This window comes from Mauremys reevesii, linkage group 7, assembly GCF_016161935.1.
Source record: "Mauremys reevesii isolate NIE-2019 linkage group 7, ASM1616193v1, whole genome shotgun sequence".
NCBI classification, from domain to species: Eukaryota; Metazoa; Chordata; order Testudines; family Geoemydidae; genus Mauremys; species Mauremys reevesii.
Genome location: NC_052629.1, coordinates 57,165,122 through 57,182,099, shown reverse-complemented (window position 1 = coordinate 57,182,099; position 16,978 = coordinate 57,165,122). Strand labels below are relative to the sequence as shown.

Here is a 16,978-nt window from a genome sequence, read left to right as displayed (position 1 = left end):
AAACCTACATCTTGTATATTTTCCCTACATGCTGATTCTCATCTTTAGCTAACCAGCTGCTAATGGAACAGAGCAGTGGAATACAAGGGAGAGCAAAGATTAAAACAGACAAGGAGCAGTGACGGAGTTGTCAGCATACATGGAGTTTGTAACAGAGTAGATTGCCCCTTTCTGAGCTAGAGGCCTGAGGCCAGCCTAGTTATTAAGGAGATACACCTGAGTGGAGATCCCCTGATTTCTCTATAAAGAGTAGCAGGACATTGCAGAAAGAGGTTAGCTGGAATATGGAAACTGCTGGGCATGAGAAGATTTCCAGGCATAACCCTGGAACTTGGGGAGTGAGAAGATAGGCAGGAAAAAATGCTGAGTGACTTGTTCTGGGGCTAAATGAGGATTTGAGGAGACCCAAGGGGTGGTGTTGGATGAAAAGTTCCTGTGTGGAGTTTATTTAAGGAGTCCCTTGAAGGTGGAAAATGGGGTAGGCTGTCTGTAGAGAACTCTGGGAGTGTGTGTTGGTGGTTAGGAGTTAGTTTGCCCCAGGACAGCAGAGTTGTGAAATTGACAAGAATGACAGCCAACAGCTGATGTAAGCAATGCAGTATCTACAGAGACACTGCATTACCCTAACTATACTGACATATTTCCTATGCCTCTTGTTGAGGTGGTTTTATTATGTTGGCATAGCTGGGTAGTTACATGGGTGTGCATACCTTCACTATTTTAGTGATGAAAGCTGACTTTTGTTGACAAACCTATGTAGTATATACAAGGCCTTACACACATCCTTTGTTTTATGCAGCTGGGTAGTCCCACTGCAGTAACTGTAAAGCAATAGCCCTATTTCAATATTGATTACATGCTGAAGTCAATGGGACTATTCATGTGTTAAACTAAGCAGGTGTTCAAGTCTGTGGGATTGGGGCCTTAGTTATTTTTGTCACATTTTGATGAACAGGTCCAGAAATAACTGACATTTGACTGTCATAAATGCAGTAAAGCAGCACAATTCTATAGTCTCGCCACCTGCCAAGTGGCATTGGGAGGAAGTGCCGAGTCTTGGTTCTAGCAGAGCATCTCTGCTGTCTTCTGGGTTTCACTTCAGGTTGAAATTTCAGCCTTCCATTATTGTATTCACCACTAAAGTTTCAAAATTAATAGGCAGCCCAAACACCAACATGCATTATTATTTATGAGATTTGGGGTTTTTTCCTTTATGATTTTGGACTTCTCTGGGGTTTGGCAATATGTCAGAACAATGTTTAAACCTCCACTCGACATGGGGTATCTCAAAGCCTCGAGGCTCCTCTCTGCGGCCATGTAGAACACCCAGTGAAGATCTGTGCAGGTCAGGAGAGCAACTTGTTGCAATATGAACTGTCATTCTCTTTCTTCAGTTTGTCCAACCGTGCAAGCAAGACCCCACACATTGTAATGTGGTGGATTTCTCTATGGTGCAACATCCTCCTGTTTCTGTGGCTGAAGGTTATCTTGCTGTGGGTGCCCTGCTGTTGTGATACCCCAAGAAATAAAAGGTTTGTTCTTTTTTTGGGGGGAGACCATGTGATTACCCCACAAGTACCCTATAGGTGTGGCAGCAGGATCTCTGCTGCTACGTGTGGAAGGGTTTGCTGTGGGACCCCAATCCTTGTGTGCGTCCACTGGGGGTCTGTGTGTGCAATGGGCTCAGCTGACTGACATATGCATGTGGGGGTGGGGACCCTCTGAGTACCACCGGCATGTCTAGCAGAGGGGTGCGCATGGGGTAGGACCACGAGTGACCCCCGAGTGTGGGGTGGCGGGTAGTGCAGGGGGCTGGTCCGAAGGGCATTGTGTTGGGTAGGGGGTGGGTGTAGAAAGCCAAGAGTGGGGGAGGGGAGGAAGGACCCCTCTTAAACTGCCTCCCGACATTGGGGAGGCCCCGATCCCGCCCCCGCCGTGGCCAGGCCCAGGGAGGCATGAAGCCCCGCCCGGCTCACTCAGCAGCGGGCCGAGGGGCGGAGCGGGCCGCGTGTCCCCGCCCCCAGCCCGTCTCCCGGGGCCGCGGCCTGCCGCTTTAAGGGGCTGCGGCGGGGCCGCGCCTGCGGCCGGTTCCTGGCTCGCGGGAAGTGGGGCCGCTGCGCCGAGCCGGGAGGCGGCGGGAGAGGCCGGTGAGTAGCGCGCACCCTCCCCCTCCCCCTCCGCGCTCGCCTGGCGGCGGGCCCGACCCTGGGGGCCGCTGCTTCGCGGCCTTGCTCTGGGGCGGCTGCTTCACCCCTAGTGCAGCTACTGCCTTCCCTCCCCTCCCCTCCCTATAGCCTCCCGGCGCAGCTACCCCCTAGCCCCGTATAGCCCCCTAGTGCAGCTACTGCCTTCCCTCCCCTCCCTTCCCCTCCCCTATAGCCTCCCGGCGCAGCTACCCCCAGCCCCCTATAGCCCCCTAGTGCAGCTACTGCCTCCCCTCCCTCCTCCCTATAGCCTCCCGGCGCAGCTACCCCCAGCCCCCGATAGCCCCCGAGTGCAGCTACTGCCTTCCCTCCTCCCTATAGCCTCCCGGCGCAGCTACCCCCAGCCCCTATAGCCCCTAGTGCAGCTACTGCCTTCCCTCCCCGCCCAATAGCCTCCCGGCGCAGCTACCCCCAGCCCCTATAGCCCCTAGTGCAGCTACTGCCTCCCCTCCCCTCCCTATAGCCTCCCGGCGCAGCTACCCCCAGCCCCCTATAGCCCCTAGTGCAGCTACTGCCTCCCCTCCCTATAGCCTCCCGGCGCAGCTACCCCAGCCCCTATAGCCCCTAGTGCAGCTACTGCCTCCCCTCCCCTCCCCTCCCTATAGCCTCCCGGCGCAGCTACCACTAGCCCCCTATAGCCCCCTAGTGCAGCCACCACCTCCCCTCCTCCCTAAAGCCTCCCGGCGCAGCTACCCCAGCCCCCATAGCCCCTAGTGCAGCTACTGCCTTCCCTCCCCATAGCCTCCCGGTGCAGCTACCCCAGCCCCTAGTGCAGCCACCTCCTCCCCTCCCCATAGTCTCCCGGCGCAGCTGCCCCTGCCCCTAGTGCAGCCACCGCCTCCCCTCCTGCATAGCCCTCCGGCACAGCTACCTATAGCCCCCGTGTGCAGTTACCGTCTCCCTTTCCCCCATATCCCCGTTAGCCCCCAGTGCAGCTACCTCCCCCTCTCCTCTCCTGCATAGCCTCTGGCGCAGCTACCCCATGCCCTCTATAGCCCCCTTGTGCCGGGATCTCCTCCCCTCCCCATATCCTCTCCCTGCGCAGCTACCCTCAGCCCCCTATAACCCCATTGTGGAGCTAACTCCTACCCTCCACCTGGCATAGCTACCCCCCAGCCCTCTGTATCCTCCTTTGCAGCCATCTCCTCCCCCTCTCCTCATAACCCCCCAGTGCAGCTGCCCCTCATCTCCTTCCCACCATAGTCCCCTGGTGCAGCACTCCCTAGCCCTCTGTATCCTCCTTATGCAGCCATCTCCCCTTTGCCTCATAGCCCTCCGCCACAGCTGCCCCCCCTCCCTTTCCCACCACAGTCCCCTTGTGCAGCTATCCCCAGCCCCTCATGGCCCACCTTGTGCAGCTACCCTCTCCCCAGGCCCCCCCCCCCCGTGCAGGTACCCCCGTCCCTAAGGCTCCCCCGGCGCAGTTATCTCTCCCCCCCCGATTCTCCTAGCTTTTCTGTTGTTTTATCCCCACTTCTTTTTCCAGATGCCTGCACCCCTATCTTTCTCCTTACTTTTCTCAATCCCCCAACCCAGGAATCCCCTCCTATTGCTATCCCTCCTCCCCCCTGATTCTTCATTCTTCTCTTCTTCCATTTATTTACCCTCCCCCCACATCTTTTATTTCCTTGCAGTTCTCAAAATCGTGGCACTTTTTATTTCTCTCTAGCATCCTTTCCCCCTGCTCCCCTTTCCCTGATCCTTTTAAGACTTTTTATTTTCTGCCTTCCCAGTTCCCTCTCCTAAATCAACTTGAGGCTCTAATTCCTCTCCTTTTCCCAATACAGTTGGTACTCTTAGCACATACTCCCACTCACATATTTCTCTTAGTATCTTTTTTTACCTCTTATCCCAGTTCCCTGTGAGCCCTTTATATGTCTCTTTTCTTCCACCATTGCAATCTGCCTGTCACTTTTATTCTCTGTTCTGTACTCCAGCCCCTAGTCCCTTTTGTGCATCTCTCTCGCCCTCCCACCACCTTCATTCTCCTCTGCAACAGCTGGAGTTTCTGCAGTATCATCTTCTAGGTGAGCTGTGTTTTTGTTTCTTTATGAAAACCTGGCATGATCTTAGCTCTTCTGGGTCAGCCCGATATAGACTTGAATGAAAGGTCTGAGGAGGTGGAGGGGAAGGGAAAAAAGAGAAGACTGACATAAATGCCTCACTACAGACGGGTTAGAAAAGCTTTCATTGTGAGAATGAGGATCCTTAGGATACTGTCATAAAATTAGTCGCAAATGAAGGAATTAGCCTCCAAAAGAGCAAGACTTGGTACTGTAGCTGTCCCTGTCCTGTGTGTGTGCTCTGAATGTCCATGCTGTCTGATGACCATATTTGGATTACACAGCATAAGCCTATGCTGGCAATGTTTGTGTGATGGTTCATATACTGTTGTTTCAGCAATGAAATCAGCCTTGATTAGATAGGAGTCTCTCTTTCTTTACCGTCCAAGGTGCTTCTGTTTCTAAATGTTTAGGAGTGGTTTGGAAGGTGGCCAATTTCTGTGATGCAAGGGATTTTGCCTCAGATATGGAGGAGTGAATATTAAATGGAAGAGATTGTCCTGGTAGTTTTTAATGCCAAATTAGAGAAGACTGTATGCAACTAAGCAACTTGTTATAGTATGAGTTTCACCTCTCCCTCCCACAAGAGCAGCCTCACTATAACCAGAATTGTAATTGGCATGGCATTGAATCAATTCAGAACTCTCATTCAGTTTCCTTGTGACTTGAGTTCAACTATATTTGAGTTCACTATGTATCTGTTCCACTGTATGTCTTGAGATCCCATTTTGGGACAGTTGTAGCCAAGTCAGGGGATCTGGCTTAAGCACAACCAAAATTGGTAGCTTGGGGGAGAGAATGCACCCATAACAAACACCAAGGTTTGGGTAATATATCTATGTCCTGTTCCCATCACAGTTTAAACCATGTTATAACTGGGTCAGAGGATAACCATGGTAGAACCAAATCAGAGGATTCTTTCTATCTGTAATTTTAGACAAGCTCTTGAGAAGCCATCTTATCCTTCACATGTGGATGCCTTGCATATGTAATTTTTTATTTCTGGAAAAAAATGCACTTTTCTTTCTTGTCACAGACCTGTTCCCAGTTAACTGTTTAATGTTATATGTTAAAGAGTACACTTTTGGTAGCTTGGTTCTGAATTACCGCTGGACACTTTGTAATAGGAGACTAGAGTCATATCGCTGCAGAACGCTCTCAGCAATCTCAGTTTATCATGACTTCATAATCAATAAACTGTGGCAAGGTATTTATTTGCAATTACATTTCTCCATTTCAATGCTGTTGGTGTGTTTTGCATTTTAATTCCATACCGTCGTTTAGGCACAAATCAGATTTACTCTTAGCTCATAGGAACTGCAAGAAAATACAAGCTGTATCTGTTTTCCCCTCAAAAGGAGGGAATGGCATGGAAAGATATGAGGGAATCTGCAGTAATCCCTATTTTTTGGTCAGTTACGGTTTTGCTAAGTAACTGATACTCATATGAATTGTGCCAAGTAAGCAGGTTTTTTTTAGTAAGAACTCTACCTGCCAGTCTGTCACCAATTGACTTAAAAAAGCCAATCTTGTTCCTAATATCTGTTCATTGTGTGCTTTCAGTTGATGTATGATGTGTCCAGATGGTTCTGCAGCATGCAAAAAGTAAGGGTTTTGAGTGTAAAATTGGAAGATAAAGCTGTTGTTAAAAGCACTTTAGTGCAGTCAAGTTGATTGGGATCTCTATTTTCAAAGAATAATTTCTATAAACTACCTTTCTAAAATAATGTTTACCCCAGTGTCAAATTAATGTATACCTTTTTTTTTTCTTCAGGCTATGGAAAAATCTGTTCATAGATTTACTCAGCAGCAGTGTGAAATTAAGACTCAGGTTAAGTTCCTTTTTGCCACCCTGTAGTCTGCAGTGGGCATAATAAAAAAAAAAATCAGGTAAATTTCAATCTGCTGCTGACTGAGAATGCCATTGGAAAAACTGTAGTGAGGCCCTGGGGTTATTATGGGAGGAGTCTCCCAAAACCAAAAGCAGTGGAGGAGACCCACTCCAAATGCAGGAGGCTGGGAATTAGGTAGAGTAGCTTCCCCACCGCAACCAGCGGTGTTCACTACTAGCTTCTACTCCTTCCCAGCAGCCAGAGGATGGGAGAAGACTTATTTGTCAGACATCTATTAGCCAGAAGGTAATATGAAAAATGGAGTCCCCAAGCATTGTCCAAAGACAGCAACCTGGTAGGAATCTCAGCAGCTGTCAAAGGGATGTGGGCTGGGCTTGTCAACAGGTTACTTACGCCTTGGCCTCCCTTGTGGCCCCAAATCTCTCATATCAGCCTCTTGGTGGTCAGTTGTGCAAACCTTTCCTGACTTACCTTGGGAGTCAGTCCAGTACTGTTGTGCTAGACTATCAATAACTGGAGAACTGAGTTAGGAACACAGTAGCCTTCAGGTGTTTGGTGTATGGAATATCATCCATAAATGGACACTGTACAATTTGTCAAGTATCAGAGGGGTAGCCTTGTTAGTCTGGATCTGTAAAAGCAACAGAATCCTGTGGCACCTTAAAGACTAACGGATGTATTGGAGCATAAGCTTTCGTGGGTGAATGCCCACTTCTGTTGCTTTGTACAATTTGTCTATTTCTAAGTGAAACCTAGGTGGATTTCAGTGATGTTTTTTTTCTCTAGTGTAGATAATAACCCTGTGCATCCCAGGTTTCTCCACCCCCTCAACCAACAAACAGCTGCAACCAATAATGCAACACAAACTGCTAAACTTTTATGATATGTAGCTTGAGAGAATGCCCCTCTCCTGACCTTGCTTCAGTACCTTGTGAAGAGAATATTTCAGGTCACTAAGCTTGCTGCATGATAGTGGAAATTGCATAGCATTACTCTTGCCCTTGAAACTCTCCTTGCTCTTAGTGGGGAGAATCCCTATGCTCTGGCTCAAACTTTGAAGTAGTAGAGCAGCAGCATCTGAACTGCTCTCTGCCTCGGAGCTGTCAGAATCTAGATGAAGATCCAAGTGGGGATGGAGTTCTGACTTACTCTGTTTCCACTTAGCATGTTTTTCCCCAACTACTCAATGGAGCAACTCAGAGCAGCAGAACTGTGAGAAGGCAGGGTTGAGAACCTTGCTGCTGCTGCTCCTAGTGCTGTGAAAACGAAGCTGGCCCAGGGTCCCAGCCAAGAGACAGCTCGCTCTTTTGGGTAGTGATCAAAAAATATTCCAGGATGTAGATATAGGAAGAGAATGTTTCACTTGCATGATGCCTTTTATCCTAGGATCTGAGTGCTTTACAGACCTGATTACATCAAGCTTCTATGGTCTGTGGTGCTGGGAAATGTTATCCCCACTCTGCAGATGGAGAAACGAAAGCAAGTCAAGTGCCTTGCCTAGGATCACATAGTAAGTTTGTAGCAGAGCAAGACTAGAATGTTACTCCTGATTCACAGTCATGTCTTGCAGCCACAAGAAAACTTGCAAAAGAAACTGGTAACCAATTCAGCTAACTATAGCTATTTTATAATTAGAATAGCTACCGAAAGATGATTGGCAATAAAAACCTCATTCTCTACTAGTTCTGAATTCCAGCTGTCCTACTTTTAAGTGAAAGTGTGAGTGTGGGGGAAGAAAGGCGGTTTTGGGAGATAGCTAGCACGCAGCATGTTAGTGCCCTGCATGTTGCAGGAAGCTTATCTGTGGCTTCTGGTGTAAAGGGAGCAGAACAGGACATTGATTGTGGTCCCTTGCCTCTTTACAGAAAATGTTTGGCCCCATGTTTGGCTCCATGCTGAGAAGTTTGGGTGCTCCTGCTGTCTGTTGCATTTGTTTTAAAAATATATTCTGAGATACTTCAAATATTATCTTGTGTATGGATAGACATGCAGTCCCAGGTGAACCAGATAGCTTAAAAGATGTCTTCACAACTGTGAATCTTCACCTCTCAGTTGCCTTTTGTATCTGGCCTGAGTTGGTTGGATCTGAAAGACAGGGATGCTGGAACAATTTTTATAGTGGGAGTGCTGAGAGCCATTGAACCAAACTGTAAAACCTGTATATAATGGAAACAACTTCAAGCCACAGGGTGCACCCCTATTTCCAGCACCTATGCTGAAAGGTGTTACCAGTCGTCAACTAGTAATAAATTGATGGATGCAATTCAGAACTTGGTCAAAGCCGTTGCTACTGCTGACACTTATTATATGTCGTCTTGTTAATCTCAGAAAGGCTAAGAACGGAGTGAACTGTCTTCTTTGCCACCTTCCTTAGATTTTGTCAAGTAAAGATTGAGGCATATCAAAGAGTGCATGGAATGTTTGTACTGTTATTGACTTGCATTATCTGTCAATAGAGCATTTCAATTTTCTATGTTTTCAATAAATGTCTTTCACCAGCGTTAGAGTATTTTTGTGTTTTTTTTTTTGTAATTAACTTTGATCCTTTTTGAATTGTGTTGGAATAAATTCAGTCCTACACGGTGATGAGACAAAAATAAATCTCATTTTCTCAGACTGAGTGGAAGCAATAGTTTTAAAAATTGCTGCTAGCACAGTGGTAAAATCATCTGACCATGTAAATCAGCATACCATTGAACTTAACAAAACAAAATAAAACAAACAAAAAAAAGCCCTGTGGAAGGTGGCTGAGCAAATTTATCAAATTAAACTTGGGGTTCCCAAAAATTTTCTGAGTAGGAGACCACCTTTGGTGGTAAAGAAATATTTTCTTGCACAATCAACTTCAACACCAATCAAAATTAATTTGAATGCACTCTGTCTTTCTGCCTCCCAGTCACTTCCTGATTAAAATTGATTACTCCCACTGCACATAAGCAAGCTCAAGCCCACCATGAGATCAATTGCCTCTTCAGCAATCCCTCTCGTTCTCCCTGCAACCAGTTCCATGATCCTGGCTCCTGTATCTCCTTAGACATCTACTTCAAGGTCCTCAGTGCTCCCTGTTTTCAGTGATTTTGGCTATGGATCCCTTGATGGATTGCTCCAGTGCAAAGGAGGCAGCTCCTTTTGGTAGCAGCTTCTTTCTGTTGTTCATATTAAGATAGTACCCTATTTTCAGGAGTAGTAGCTTCTGACTTGCAGGTAGAAGAGCCAATTTCTCTTATGGACCTGTAGTCCCTGTTGGCAGTTCTGCTTCCATGTTTTTATATCCTACCTGGAACTGTGCCCTATGGGACTGGAATCTGCAGCATCACACAGTGGCCTAGTTCTGCTTGGGCCATAGAGCAGAGGCTTCCAAACTAAATGATCAGATTATGCCAAGAAGTGGTGCGAGTTGTCAATTAACTTACTATTTGAATTGTGCTGCTTGCAATTTACTACTCAAGAAAATAGCTTTATTTTTATTATATTTGAGAGTTTCAGAACAGGCACACAATGTACAAGGATGGTAATGAAAGAGCAAAAGCACAATGGAAGAGAAATATGCAAATTTAAGTAATTTTTTCTGAAAGGTCTGCAGGAAAGAAAACAATGAAGTTAGGAAGGGGATGAGAAAGGTGGTTAAAATTCGCAGTGCCCCCACAAAATTTTGGCAACTAATTTTAAATGTTTGTATAAATTTAACTTTTATTTCTAAAATTTCCTGACCCATTTCAAAATGTAGCCAGATTATTATTCCATTGATATCCTAGCTCCAAAACACACAATTTATTCTTCTGGAGCACCTGGCATTGGTCACTGTTGGAAGAGAGGATACTGCGCTATATGGACCTTTGATCTTACCCAGTATGCACTGAAACCCATTTTAGGATTGGTGGTTTTGGAATCTGCCTTGTACCTAGCCTCTTAGGGTCGTCTGCTCTTTAATTTCAATGAGATCATGCAAAACTATTCAACTGATGACTGAGATTTTGTGCCAAGTGCAACAGATAGTACAAACAGTGGAACTATTTGATTCTGCATAGGCATTAATCCTGGGCATGCACACAGGATATGTCTGCGATCAGTGTTCTCAGTTGGTAACAATGTAACTAACTGGACAATCTGAGAGTCTTCCCTCCATAGCAAATGGCTATTCTTCTCTTTCTGATCAAGTGTCCACATATCTGCTCTGGAAGTACATGTTGATTCTTTTGGGCCAAATTTGTATAATGGAGGGCTGCAGGTTTCACAGGTTTTAAAAAAAACTGTACAGTATTCTGGATTGCAGTGCTCAGGAAGGAAGTGAGACTTCCTCAAAACTATGAGCTTCACCCGTCAGAATGAGATGTATGTGTTCATGTTTGTAGAGTACTCTGAGGGTATGGCTACACTTAAGAGTTGCAGCGCTGGTGGAGGCTTTCCAGTGCTGCAACTTAGTTACTGTCCACACCTGCAGGGCACATCCAGTGCTGCAACTCCCTGGCTGCAGCGCTGGCTGTACACCTGGTCTGCTTGGGGTATAACGAGTGCAGAGCTAGTGATGCAGCGCTGCTCGTCAAGTGTGGCCACACACCAGCGCTGTTGTTGGCCTCCAGGGTATTAGGAGATACCCCAGAATGCTTTTAACTCAATTACTCTCTTTGTTTTGTTATGATGCCTCTCTTTGTTTTGTTGTGAACTCGGGGCTCCCGGAGCTGCTTATCTAAAAAACAAACACAGCTCTTGTTTGCTGTGATCAGTCTGTAACTGACTGTGAACAATCAATTGAGATAACCCACTGCCTTGCTGTGAATGAGTCAGGCAGGGGGATGAGTGTTTGCTTGAGGAGAGAAACAGTTGGGGGATGGAGGGAAAGGGAGTCCCTTGGAGCAGCTGCTTATCTGGTCTGCAGGCTATTTGCAGTTAAGAGTAAATGAGGGGTCGAGGAAATTTTCAGATTTTGCAAGGCAGGGAGCTGAAGTGTCGGCTCCAAAAATCTACTCTCTCTCTCTCCCCACTCCCTGTCACACTCCACCCCACCCCCCTCTTTTGAAAAGCATGTTGCTGCCACTTGAACGCTGGGATAGCTGCGCATAATGCAACACTCCCAACAGCGCTGCAAATGCTGCAAATGTGGCCACACTGCAGCGCTGGTAGCTGTGAGTGTGGCCACACACCAGCGCTTTCCCTACACAGCTGTACAAACACAGCTGTAACTCCCAGCGCTGCACATCTGCAAGTGTAGCCATACCCTGAAAGTGCAAGGTGCTCAGATAGAGCAAAGTATTGGGACTTCAAAAATCTACTGTCCTTGTGTTGACTAGTAAATCTTCCTAGGGAAACTTAAGCCATCGAGAGCTCAAGCTATTTTTAAAAGAGAACCTTCAGATGCACGTTTGCCTTCAAACAAATGGTTCTGGAGTGTTTCTGCTTAAAGCTTTCCCCTAGGTTAATATGATGCTTGTCAGTTTCACTAATGCTACTCAGAATCCTGTGGACAGTACTAAAACTGTCTGGCATCAATTTTTGCTGCTTGTGCTCTTTGAAAGCAGAGGAAGGATCTGTATTTAGAGATGAGACGGGATTTAAAAGTATTAGAGAGCCCACCCCTCATAGCAGCCAGGAGCCTCTGGAGTGGATAGGGAGGGGGGAGAGCATTCCTGTTCACTTCCAGGAGCCTGAGGGAAAACGTGACAGGAATTTAAACTGATGAGCACATACTAGTCAGAGGCTGATAGGAAAGATGATTCCCCAAGCATGGTCCAAAAGCAGCTCCCTTCTCACCATGGCTTTTTATCTGGACTTCTCTGTGGAAGCATCCCTCCTCTTCTCATTTTTATGTGAGCTGTGAAATATTAGACTTAATCCAGTCATTACTCCACTTTTTCTAAGCCCTGCTAAGTATTTTTACCACTTTGTTAGCTGATGCAAGTTCCCGTGCTTCGATCATAGTCTAACCTGGCTTGACACTCCCACTGTGAGGAAAGGCGAAGAAGTAATGCATGAGAATTGTTTAAGAATGTTCCCTGCCTTAGCACAGAAAGGAAAACAACAAAACCTTAAACAGTATTAAAATGGCATAATTTAGTGATAGGTTTCTTTTTTACTTAATAGGTAAGAGTGGCAAACAGTACCTGCAACGTGTTTGTTCAGTGTATCAGGGAGTCATGACCACCCTGCCTTTTCCCTATTGCTAAGTGGGCAGAGATGGGGGGAGGGCTAGGTTAGATGGAATAAGGCCGAGGACTACTGACTTTGGTGATGATGAAATAATATGTAGATGACTGTGGCCTGACTTTAAGAGGTGTTGAGCATCTGCAGTTTCCATTGATTAGAGAGGTGTTTTAACATCTTAACTTCTGCATAGGATGCAGAGCGGGAAACTGTCGTTCAGCTGATCAGTGCAAAGACGCACATTCTTAGAGACTCAAATCTCTTGTTTCTATGTGTACACTGTGTACCTTACAGTGGCACAGTTGTGCTGCTGCAGCCATGACGCTGTAAGGTACCCAGTGTAGCCGCTCTTTGCTGTCAGGAGAGAGCTCTCCTGTTGGCAACATAAAACTACCCCAAACAAGGGACAGTAGGGACACTCTCCCTCTGACAAAGCACTGTCCACCCTGGTGCTTTTTGTTGTTAAAACTTTGTCAGTCAGGGCTGTGTTTTTTCACACCCCTAACCGCAAATGTTTTAAAGACAAAAGTGCAGTGTAAACATAGCCCTAGCTTAAGTGTAATGTTGTTAGTCTTTAGCAGGGCAGCTCTATGCTCAGTTACAGTATCTGAGAATGGTATTGCAGTTCTTCAAATGTAAAATGGAAGGGTTTTTTAGCTGTGATAAATGCTGCTCTTACAGTAGTTCTGAGATGCATTTTATCAGTGTTGAAATCATTTCTGGCACCCTGCTTTCACTTCAATTTGACACCAAAATTGACACAAGTAACTTATGCTAGCTAGGAGAAGGGTAAAATGAGCTTCCTGTAGCTACTGTTTGCTAGATACTTTGAAGATAATGGAGAAGATGGGAGGGAAAAGCTCTACGTTTAATCTGTTGCTTTTATGACTTAGAGGTGGCTTGAATGCCTCAAATAATTAATAAAATTTCAGGTTTCATCCTAGAAGGATTAAAAGAAAGTCTTAGGCAATATAACTTCCTTTTCAGTTCTCTGCTACGTAAAGCTATAATTTTGATGATTGTTGCAAATTCATAATATGTCTTGGGTTCTCGTCTGTCTGAAAACAGACTGGCCTATACAATAGGGATACTGCACAGGGATGATGCCAAAGAACCAGGAGTCAAACTTGTTAGCTCTAATCCTAGCTGTTTTGTTTTGTGAATCTGAATCTCCGTTTTCTCACCAGTAAAATGGAGAAAATGCTTACCTATGTCAGAGCCTGCTATAGTAGTCAATTACTTTAGTGGGCCTCTTAATTGTTCAGCAGAGTCTCAACTTTCATATTAAAAAAAAAAAAAGGAAGATATTGAAAATATGACAGTGTAATCAGTAGTGATATTTGAGTTTGCAGAGAGCCTGTAACAAAACCTCTGAGGTGTGAGCTGCTCCATTTACTTCAAGGGGTGCTAACTCTAACAACGATGGTACTTTAAATGTCAACGTTGTTAACTATTTTACTGCTTTTAAAACACTTCAGGCCATGTCTACATAGGAAAGTTTTGCTAGTTACACCAGTACAGCTATGCTGGTATAGTTAAACTGCTGCACTTATACTGGTAAAACTTATAATGGAAAATGTTATTCCAGGATAAGAGTGGCTTTTTTAGGCGTAGGTTAAACCATTTCCAAAGCAACATAAGATAAACTGGAAAAAGACATTCTTATGTCAGAATAAGGCCTGGTCTATATACCGAATTAGGCAAATAGGTCAATATAAGGCAGCTTATTTTATGCTAACTCTGTAAGTGTCTACACTAAAATGTAGCTTCCACTGATGTAACTTGCCCACTACACTGACTTAGGGCTTGTGTACACTGGCAATTAACAGCACTGCAACTTTCTTGCTCAGGGGTGTAAAAAAACACCTCCCCCCCCCCGAGTGCAGCAAGTTGCTGTTCTGTAAAGTGTCAGTGTAAACAGTGCCCCAGCGCTGGGACCTACACCCCTTGTTTAAGTGGTTTTTTTTAGAGTGCTGGGAGAGCTCTTTCCCAGTGCTGTCTAGTGACCACACAAGGCAGGTTAAAGCGCTGCCGCGGCAGCGCTTTAGCGTTGCCAGTGTAGACTAGCCCCAAGTAACTCCACCTCCACAAGAAGCGTAGCGCTTAGATCGATGTAGTTAGGTCAATGCAGCGTCAGTGTAGAAATTGTGTTGCTTACATCGACTGTTGCTGCCTTTCAGAAGCCATCCCACAATGCCCGACAATTAAATTGGTGCAAATGTTTCTGGTGAGAACGCACACCACCAACACAAGGAATGTAGTGTGGACTTGCAAAAGCGATTTGATTACTTCGGTGGCTGTACTTCAATGTCAACTTCATTTTGTAGTGTAGACTCGCCCTTAGGGTATGTCTTCACTACCTGCTGGATCGTCGGGCAGCGATTGATCCAGCGGGGGGTTGACTTATCACATTTAGTCTAGATTCGATAATTTGACCCCCGAGTGCTCTCCTGTCGACTTGTGTACGCCAGCTCGGCGAGAGAGGGGCAGAGATAGCTCAGTGGTTTGAGCATTGGCTTGTGAGTTCAATCCTGGAGGGGGCCATTTAGGGATCTGGGGCAAAAATCTGTCTGTGGATTGGTCCTGCTTTGAGCAGGGGGTTGGACTAGATGACCTCCTAAGGTCCCTTCCAACCCTGATATTCTATGAGAGATGCAGGCAGAGTTGACGGGGGAGTGGCAGCAGTCAACTCAGCGTGGTGAAGACACCATGGTAGGTTGATCTAAGTATGTTGGCTTCAGCTACGTTATTCACGTAGCTGAAGTTGCGTAACTTAGGTCGATCCCCCTCCACTGTAGACCAGGCCAAAGTGTGTCCGTGTTGGGAGTTACACAAGAATAACAGTGGTTTACATTAACATCTTAACTTACACAGGTATAACTTACTTCCTCAGGGCTTGTCTAATAAGAATCATACTAAGAAGATCTCTACTCTGAGTGACTGCTTATTTCAAGTAGGCCTTTACCAACATGTGAAGGGAAGAGGATGGGATACTCTGTGTGTGTGTGTAAGGGTTACGGGAGGGATTCATGATTGGTTTCACTTTGCTGATGTGGGGCTTAGTTTTGCTAAAATCTGGCAAATGCAGGATTGTTGTTTGTATAGTGTTAAGAAGATGTGAGGTGCTTCAAATGTTACTACTACTACTACTACTATAGAAGTATAGTGAAAAGACCTTTTGTCAATTGAAAACTGTCATTTAGTCCTTACAAAATAGGCACTTTATCTGTCTTAAGAGTGCTAACTTCTTCAGATCTAAACATTTGACTACATATTAATAACAATCTTTGTGTTTATCTTGTGCATTGAATTACTTTTTGTGGCAGGAAATGGGTGAGACGAGCCTGAATCTCCTTTTTTTTTTTTTTTTTTTTGGGGCGCACAGGCTGATTACATTTTACGTTCTATACCACATTTTTAAAAGTCAGCTGCTGTTGTGGTCATTTCTATTAGTCCTTCAGTATTTGTTTTAGCTATACTGGTATTCAGTCTTTCTCCTTCACATATAAAAGAACAGAACGATCACAATTTTCACCACTTCCTGAATCAAATGTGAAACTCATGTCTGCAAATTAGCTTTTCCACAGCAAGAATAGGGAAAAAGAAACAGTGGACAGAAAAGAGAGAAAAATCTACTTTGTAATATGTATGTGGATATTTTAGGGGAGAAAAGAGGTGGATTTTGATCACCGTAAATGTTGGGGCACATAATTTGGGTTTTTTAGATAGTCGGATAGTAAGGAGAATAATAGAAATGTGTTATATAAATAATGTGTTTGCATATGATCTTAGAATACTTAATGTCTCATGTATTGTTTTTTCTTCTTTACTACTTGGATCTTCAGAGTGTTGTAACATACCCGGGGCATGTGTTTTACTTTTTCCTGGTTATATTTAATATAATGCCCTCATGATGCAGGAAGAGAAAAGCAATAAATACAGCTCACCTTTTTAAAAAAACCATGAAAATTCAGTGCAAAAAAATCTGTTAATGTAGCATTATGGTTGAAATGTTTCCTGACTTGTCTGGTTAACTTAGTTATGCTTCCCAGAGCAGCTGTAAATCTGCCACGTTGTACATGTGTATTGGTGCATATGTCTTACAACAGATACTCAATGTTACATGCATGCTATGTGGATAAATTCTAGTTTCTGGGAGAACTACTGTATAACTTTGCCTGATTTACAGTAGCTTAAATTATCAGCCATGATACTGCATTGTTTTTTTTTATGTATTGAATATATAACAAGCTCAGTATTAGGTTTAACCATATTGGTTTGAGATGATTATGGAGGGTGATTAATCTCTCAGCTGCTGAGCAACATTCCAGGAATATCTGGAAAACTGGCTCATCCTCTGCTGTCCATTGTGTTTACATTGTGATATGCAAGCTGTAAGAATAGATGTTCTGCACACAACTGCTCCAGGGAAATGCAGCAGTAAAGAGATTGTCATAAACTCTTCAGTTACATTTTTCCTTCTCTTACTGCTGGTTTGTGACAATATACCCTGTGTTAATTGTTCACTCTTGTTTCAAAAATTTAGTTGCATATAATTAACCTGAAGCATTAAGCAGTCCCGCTTACTTCAGTGTGACTGCTCACATGAATAAAATGGGGGTGGGGGGTAGGAAGGAGTTCAGAAACTGCTGTTTAAAAAAAAAAAGTGCTCAGTGGTCAGCTTTGCAGCAGTGACTTCCTCCCCTCCCCCCAAGGAAAG

At 45.0% G+C, this 16,978-nt stretch overlaps 1 protein-coding gene across 9 annotated transcripts in view; it reads left to right on the top strand.

The window, feature by feature from the left end:
- The first annotated feature begins 308 nt into the window (after window positions 1-308).
- Window positions 309-16,978, top strand: part of CSGALNACT2 (chondroitin sulfate N-acetylgalactosaminyltransferase 2) — a 58,371-nt gene continuing 41,701 nt past the window's right edge. For 3 of the 9 annotated variants that reach the window (XM_039481863.1, XM_039481857.1, XM_039481856.1), the window contains exons 1-2: window positions 2,016-2,147; window positions 3,691-4,231. The gene's annotated coding sequence lies outside the window, so the exon portion shown is untranslated. Of the gene's footprint in view, window positions 587-1,394; window positions 1,533-2,015; window positions 2,148-3,690; window positions 4,232-16,978 lie in introns of those variants that run through there. The other 6 variants (XM_039481861.1, XM_039481858.1, XM_039481860.1 and 3 more) reach the window with 5 other exon arrangements.